Source organism: Chelonia mydas, chromosome 1 (genome assembly GCF_015237465.2).
Source record: "Chelonia mydas isolate rCheMyd1 chromosome 1, rCheMyd1.pri.v2, whole genome shotgun sequence".
NCBI lineage: Eukaryota > Metazoa > Chordata > Testudines > Cheloniidae > Chelonia > Chelonia mydas.
In genome coordinates this window covers 321,882,850-321,890,174 of record NC_057849.1, presented here as the reverse complement: position 1 = coordinate 321,890,174, position 7,325 = coordinate 321,882,850, and positions in this window count along the sequence as shown.

The window sequence follows — 7,325 nt, the reverse complement described above, 5'->3', positions numbered from 1 at the left end:
TCAAATTTTGTTTTCTTTCTAGAACCTGGGTTCATAAACCTAGGGAGGATGGGAGATTACAGTTCCCCAGATGGGGGAGGGATGCCCCCAGATGGTTCTGTTACATTGTATAGAAAAGGTTGAGGACCACTGCTGCTCCCTCTGGTTTCTTTACTGAACAACCTTTTTCATCATTCCCTTCCCAAAATGAAAAGGCAGTCAGTGACTAGAAAGGTTTCAGAGTAGCAGCCCTGTTAGTCTGTATCCACAAAAAGAAAAGGAGTATGTGTGGCACCTTAGAGACTAACAAATTTATTTGAGCATAAGCTTTTGTGAGCTACAGCTCGCTTCATCGGATGCATGCAGTGGAAAATACAGTGGGGAGATTTTCCTCTGCATGCATCCAATGAAGCGAGCTGCAGCTCACGAAAGCTTATGCTCAAATAAATTTGTTCGTATCTAAGGTGCCACAAGTACTCCCTTTTCTTTTTAGTGACTAGAAAGTTATTGTAATAGAAGGTATGTCACAGAGTAAATATCTTCCACTTAGGAAATGTTTGTATTCTTCCTTAACACATTTTTTTCAATTCTCAGCAGTATCTAGTAGCAAGAGTCCATTATTCTTTGAAAAATATTCAGTTCAATTGTCATTACTTTTAAAAGACAATTTTGGTGTAGCTGAGGAGATACAGTATTTGTGTGTTTTAAAGATAGATGTGGAAGTTCTGAAAGAACTTTGATCTAAGTATTTTCAAATATTTACATGGTTCCTGTGTGATTGATTGTGTACTGTTGATGATAGACTTGGTTCTGCGGAATACACAAAGCAGTAGACAGTCCTGCACTGAAGAATTTACAGTCTATGAAAGCTGTACAGTATTCTAATCTCCCTTTATCCTAAAGTCCCCTTCAAATTTTTTGTGGCTATACAAACTTTACTGTTTTTTTTTTTTTCCCTTTTCTTTTCTCTGTTCCTGTGTGGAAAACCTGCTTGCATAAAGGGAAAGTGACTAACCAAGTAACTACACATAAGGTGAAAAGTTCTCTCAAATTCATGAAGTAAACAAATGAATATAGTCATAGATACTCAGGTCAGAAGGGACTACGATGATCATCTTGCCTGACCTGTATAACACAGGCCATGGAATGTCCCCAAAATTATTCCTAAAGCATATCTTTTAGAAAAAACATAAAGATGAGAGAAAATGACTGTTTTATTACAAAAGGTTAAAATAATACAGAAGTGTGACTTAAGTAGTCAGTGTTCCTCTAACAAAACTAACTTTGTAGAATTCTTCTTTTCATGACATAGAGCAAAAAAAGTGTCTGTATATACACTATTATTTTGTGTTAATTTGTAATTACAAATTAAACCAGAGGAAAAAATATGCACAATATGAATTGGGTCATTACACATATTGAATCTGTTTCCCTAAGTTAAGTATCCTCACAACTTCTTGTCAGCTGTCTAAATGGGTCATCTTGATTATCACTACAAAAGTTTTTAGCTGATCTTAACTAATTAGCCTCTCACAGTTTGTATGGTAACTTCCAACTTATCTGTGTGAAAAATAAATAAATATATAATATAAATCTTCTTACTATATGTTCCATTCTATGCATCCGATGAAGTGGGCTGTAGCCAACGAAAGCTTATGCTCTAATAAATGTGTTAATCTCTAAGGTGCCTCAAGTACTCCTGTTCTTTTCACAATATGAATGTTTGTTTAAAAACAAAACAAAACACACAACCCTCCAAACTAGCTTTAAGTACCCTGAATCCATGTTTTGTTAAATAATTTTTTAAACATACATATCACTAGACTCCTTTTGGATGATCAGTATATTAGAGTTCATTGAATTTTCATTTTAATTGTTGGGAATAAGAAAAACTTTTGTGAACTTCTTAGAGAATAGTAGCAGACGAAGATTGCTTTTTGTTAGTTATGAGTTGGCATCTTGCCCTGGCTGGCCCTGGCAGTGATTTGCTGTCATGCAGAGGTTTCATTTGTGAGCTCCAGGTTCCTTTGAAAGTTGCCCCAGTGGTATGGGGCCCCTAGATGAAATGATGAATAAGTAATAAGTTACTATCAATATGTAATAAGGTCAGAATTAACATGTTGGGCAATTTCATAAATAGGGCCAAAAAATCTAGCTCTCATACTTGTGTGTCTATAAATATTATAAAACTTCTAGGAAAAAGCAATCAAATATCCTGTTACTTTTTCTTTTCACACTTTCCCTCTTTCTACATTCTTTTCTCGTTTTTTGCAATTTTTTCTTCAGTAATATCACCTTTTAATTTTTCTTCCAATTTCGTTTTGAATATCAAGCGCTTTATTTATTTTTTTATTTACTCTATGCATGTTCTTTCCTTCCCAGTCAAAAACTGTTGTGGAACCTGATTGGCACCACAGATCTCTATAGGAGGTTATTGGCACTGCACTGATGTTCTCACTAGATTTCATTGTGGAACTTCATTAAGTTGCGGGTAGTGATACGAATATATTGATAGACTTCTGTAGTTTCATATGTATTGTCCCTTGTTGCTTCTGTCGTTATTAATGATGCTAATGTGCATCTTCTTGCAGTCACTTTATACGATTATGTGGTATTGTACAGCCTTTTCTAATGATAAACCAAGTTTTATGCTCAGGGTGTCTGAACTGCTGCAGAATTTACTTGCAGCTAATGCCTATAACAAGATCTCATATGTCAAAGATCCATTTGAGCTATATGTCTGATGTTCTAGAAACTTCTTTCTTGGTGATATGTATTTTATGCTTCCTTTGGGGCCACTTCTTATGAAAATGGGTCTTTTTACTTTCTAACAGGAACAAAATGTAAATACTTATCATTTATAAAATGAAAAAATACAAGTAAAAGCAAATACATATGAAATATTGTATGTAATGGTGTACATCTTGCTTTTCAGACCAGAATCTGTAGAAGCTAGCCCTGTGGTAGTTGAAAAATCAAACAGTTATCCACACCAGTTATATACCAGCAGTTCTCATCACTCTCACAGTTACATTGGTTTGCCTTATGCGGTAAGTTTAAAAACTTAGAGTATTTGTGTGAGGTTCCAACTCTTCTAATCAAATAGTTTTGAGGCATATTTAAAGTTCCTTATTGTGTGTGGACAGGGGAAGAAGGGGGTTACTTAAAAGCCAGATATACAAAAAGACAAGCATACTTTTTAGAGTTCTGTTTAATGCTCTTTTACTGTTTGTAATGCTTGGAATCTTAAAAACTTTCCATTCCGGTTTTGTTCTTTTCTATTGAATAAACATTGCTTTGCTCAAATAAGCTTCTGAGTGGATGTATATAGAGCAGGGATGGGCAAACTTTTTGGCCTGAGGACCACATCAGGGTTGCAAAACTGTATGGAGGGCCAGGTAGGGAAGGTTTGACTCCCCAAACAGCCTGGCCCCCGCCCTCTTCTGCTTCCCGCCCCCGACTGCCCCCTCAGAACCCCTGACCCATCCAACCCCCCGCTCCTTGTCCCCTGACCGCCCCCTCTTGGGACCCCCCCATCCCTTAACCCCCCCCCCCACACCCCCGACCCCATCTCCATCCACCCCCCCCGCTCCCTGTCCCCTGACTGCCCCAACCCCTATCCACACCCCTGCCCCCTGACAGGCCGCCCCCCCCCGGGACTCCCACACCTATCCAACCACCCCCTGTCCCCTGACCGCTCCTCCCCAGAACCTCTGCCCCATCCAACTGCTCCCTGCCCCCTTACCAAGCCGCTCAGAGCGGCAGGAGCTCGCAGCCCCGCCGCCTGGCCAGAGCCTGCCATGCTGCCCGGCAGGAACCATGGGCCAGAGCACGCTAGTAGCGCGGCAAGCTGAGGCTGTGGGGGAGTGGGGACAGCAGGGGAGGGACCGGGGGTTGGCTAGCCTCCCCAGCTGGGAGCTCAGGAGCTGGGTATGACGGTCTTGCGAGCCAGATATGGCCTGTAGGCTGTAGTTTGACCACCTCTGATATAGAGCCTATATCGGCAATGTTCAATACTGCTGCTGATGCAGTAGTAGTAAAATCTAGACTTTGCAACTAGTGCTTCCGGAGTGATTTGATATTGGTACATAAACAGATACTTATTTTTCAAGCTGTTTTATCTCCCTTTTCTTGTTTGTGTAAAGTTAAATGTGGATTTAGATATCTAGGCACCTGCATAACTGGTCTTAGTTTAAAAAGTTCGATGGGAGCTACTGGAATCACAGCATTTTTGAAGTGTGTAGGGCATTATGTAGGTGTTTAAACGTGAATTTAGGAGCATAACTTTGGGCTTCTGTTTTTGAGTGTTTTCATTCTGGCTATGAATTTAGAAACCTGACTTCCAAACAAAAGTGGGTGTAGGAATCCTTCTGAGGAGTTTGAAAATGAATATTGGTTACATGTCAAGATAACTGTGGGTTTTTTTCAAAAAATCATCCAGGACCATAACTATGGTGCTCGTCCTCCTCCAACACCTCCAGCATCTCCTCCTCCATCAGTTCTTATCAGCAAGAATGAAGTAGGCATATTTACCACTCCCAATTTTGATGAAACTTCCAGTGCTACTACCATCAGCACATCAGAAGATGGAAGCTATGGAACTGATATTACCAGGTGCATTTGTGGTTTTACCCATGATGATGGATACATGATCTGTTGTGATAAATGCAGGTAAAATATTTTATATGAATTAAAATGTTAATACATGTTTTTATTTTTTTAATCAAACTGTAGTAGTAAGCAGTTTTTGAAATGAGTAATTACTTTAGATTACATTCAATTTTAGGGTAGGGGAACCGCCATCAAAACAGAGGCTCTTTCAAGTCCATTATAGGCCATGTAACTGTCTTAACTGGCAAAATAGAAGTTCAAGGAAGGAAAGAGTTTCACACTTTGTTCCAGTTTGCTATTTTGTGTCTGGCTGCTCCATTGTAAATATTTAAGAGTCTACTCTTCTGTCAGTAGTGGGACTTTTTTTGCAGGCCATTCACATTACTCATTAAATTCAGTCTAGTCCAGCGTTTCTCAAATGCGGCAACTGTGGCTGCATGCGGCCACGAGGGGCTTTCCATGCATCCACAGCCTCCTGGGCGGTGATGGGGGCAGGGAGAGATAGCGGTGGGGAAACAAACGTACAAATACCACTTTTCACAGAAATGGACTTACTAGCTAGTAATTTTTTTTTTTTTTTTTAAAAGGCAACCCAAAAAGCAAAAGAAACAACCACAAAAGACAAGAATCTGCAAAGCACGTTATTTGTTCCGATTTTGTTTAGGTCCAGTAAAGTATAGAGACAACTGTATATTATTTTTATTATTGAGTCTGCAATAAAAATCTACTTAAATTATGATTTGGACATGTATATATGTGCATATTTATTTGTTTTTCCTAAAATCAATGAAGTAGTTAGGAAAAATTGTCAGACCAGCCATCAGCAAGAGTTGGTGGCCGCACTCTGAGGCCACCAAAATATTTCTTGAGACCCCTGGTCTAGTCCTTTTGGAAGGCATACTTTCATGTTCTGGGTAATGTGTTTATAATATATCATGCAAAATATTAGCACACTAGCTTTAGTGTACAGTATTTAGGTTGATAAAATAAAAATTTCTGTTAACAGTGAATATTACGTGTAACACTTGACAAGGGAATGTTTTAAGAACAATTTAAAAAAACATGTTGTGTTATAAGGACATTGCTATCAAGCCCTGCTGAGATGGACCAATGAATTTATTAAAAACTGTTCTCTGCTGCAACATTCACTTAGTTTCAGTGCAGTGTCTTACCCTCTGGCGGTTCTAATAACACTTATGCTTCTTATATTTTTAAAGTGCTGAAGGAGGAGCATTTTGTAGAGGACAAATGTGGCTGAGGGAGCAGTGCGAATGAAGAAACAGCTATTGGGATGGAAATGCAGAGGGATCAGATCAGTGGAATGTAAAATAAGTAGTCAGGTAGTGGGAGTGGGGTAGGGTGATAGTTCAGAGAAATCAATTCATGTGTTGTTTTCGGGATAGCACAAGCCATATAGAAAATGACTTTGGAAATGTGCCTCTTCTTTGACAGGTTTCAGACTATCAGTATCAGAGTAAACAGTATGTTTCCACAGTATGCATCCGATGAAGTGAGCTGTAGCTCACGAAAACTTATGCTTAAATAAATTGGTTAGTCTCTAAGGTGCCACAAGTACTCCTTTCCTCTTCTTTGAGTAGATACAGCCGTGTATTCCATTTAGATGTGTGCATGCTCAGCGCAACGGAGCTGGAGAACTTTGCATAGCAGTACCCATAGAGGAGCAGCACTAGCGCATTGTGGCCATACCTGCTCCCTTGGATATATGAGGCATCGCTGCCCAGGTCCCCTCTGTTACTTCTTACCACCCGTGGCTGGAGTCAGAGCTCTGTGTGGTTTTCATCTCAGTCCCTCTATTTATTGACTTTTCTAGTTGTATATAGTTAATTAGTACCCTTAGTATAGTTTTAGTTAGATTTAGTGTGTGTTAGCTGTAATTTAAGTATTTCCCAGGGTTTAAACGTAGTCTGTCATGTGGGGTAGTGATCCCCAGCAGTGATCACAACGTGGTGCTTGCTGTGCCTAAGTGAAGCCTACATCAAGAAGCGATGTTCGATTTGCAGATCATTCAGAGAGAAGACTCCGTGAATGGTTATCGTGATGGTGTATCTTAGGAGGAAAAGAATCCAAATCTTCCTGTATCTGGATGACTCGTTACTGAGGGGCAGGTACAGAGAGGAAGCTCTTTCTCATATCGACACTGTACTGTGCTTGCTTGACCATCTGGTTCTTATCCTAAACACTGGGAAGTCAGCTTTGGTTCCCACTCAGAAAATTGAGTTCATTGGGTCCTAATAGACTTAACAAGTTCAAGAGCTTTTCTGCTGACTGACTGTTTTCAGGTGATTTGCCACATTTTGCTGCAGACTGCAGTCTCAGCCTTCCATGACAGTTCGGATGTGCCTGAGGCTCCTGAGCCACATGTCCACTTGCACACAGGTGGTCCAGTTTGCAAGGTTGCACCTCTGCCCCCTGCAAATGTGGCTCAGGATGGTTTATCATTCAACTCTTCACCCCTTGGACAGATCCATCTGCCTTCCCAACTGTTCATGGGCTCCTTGCAGTGGTGGACATGGTCTAGAGAACATTTGCCAGTGCGTTCCTTTCATCTGGCCAACATCAACATTTGCCAACTAGGTCTGCTGTCGCCGATGCCTCCCTAATGTGTTGGGGAGCACACCTGGGGTCACTGAAAGTTAAGTCTGTGGTCAGAGCAGAAGTCCTCACTGCATATCAACATGGTGGAGCTTCGGGTCATCTACAATTTATGCAATGCT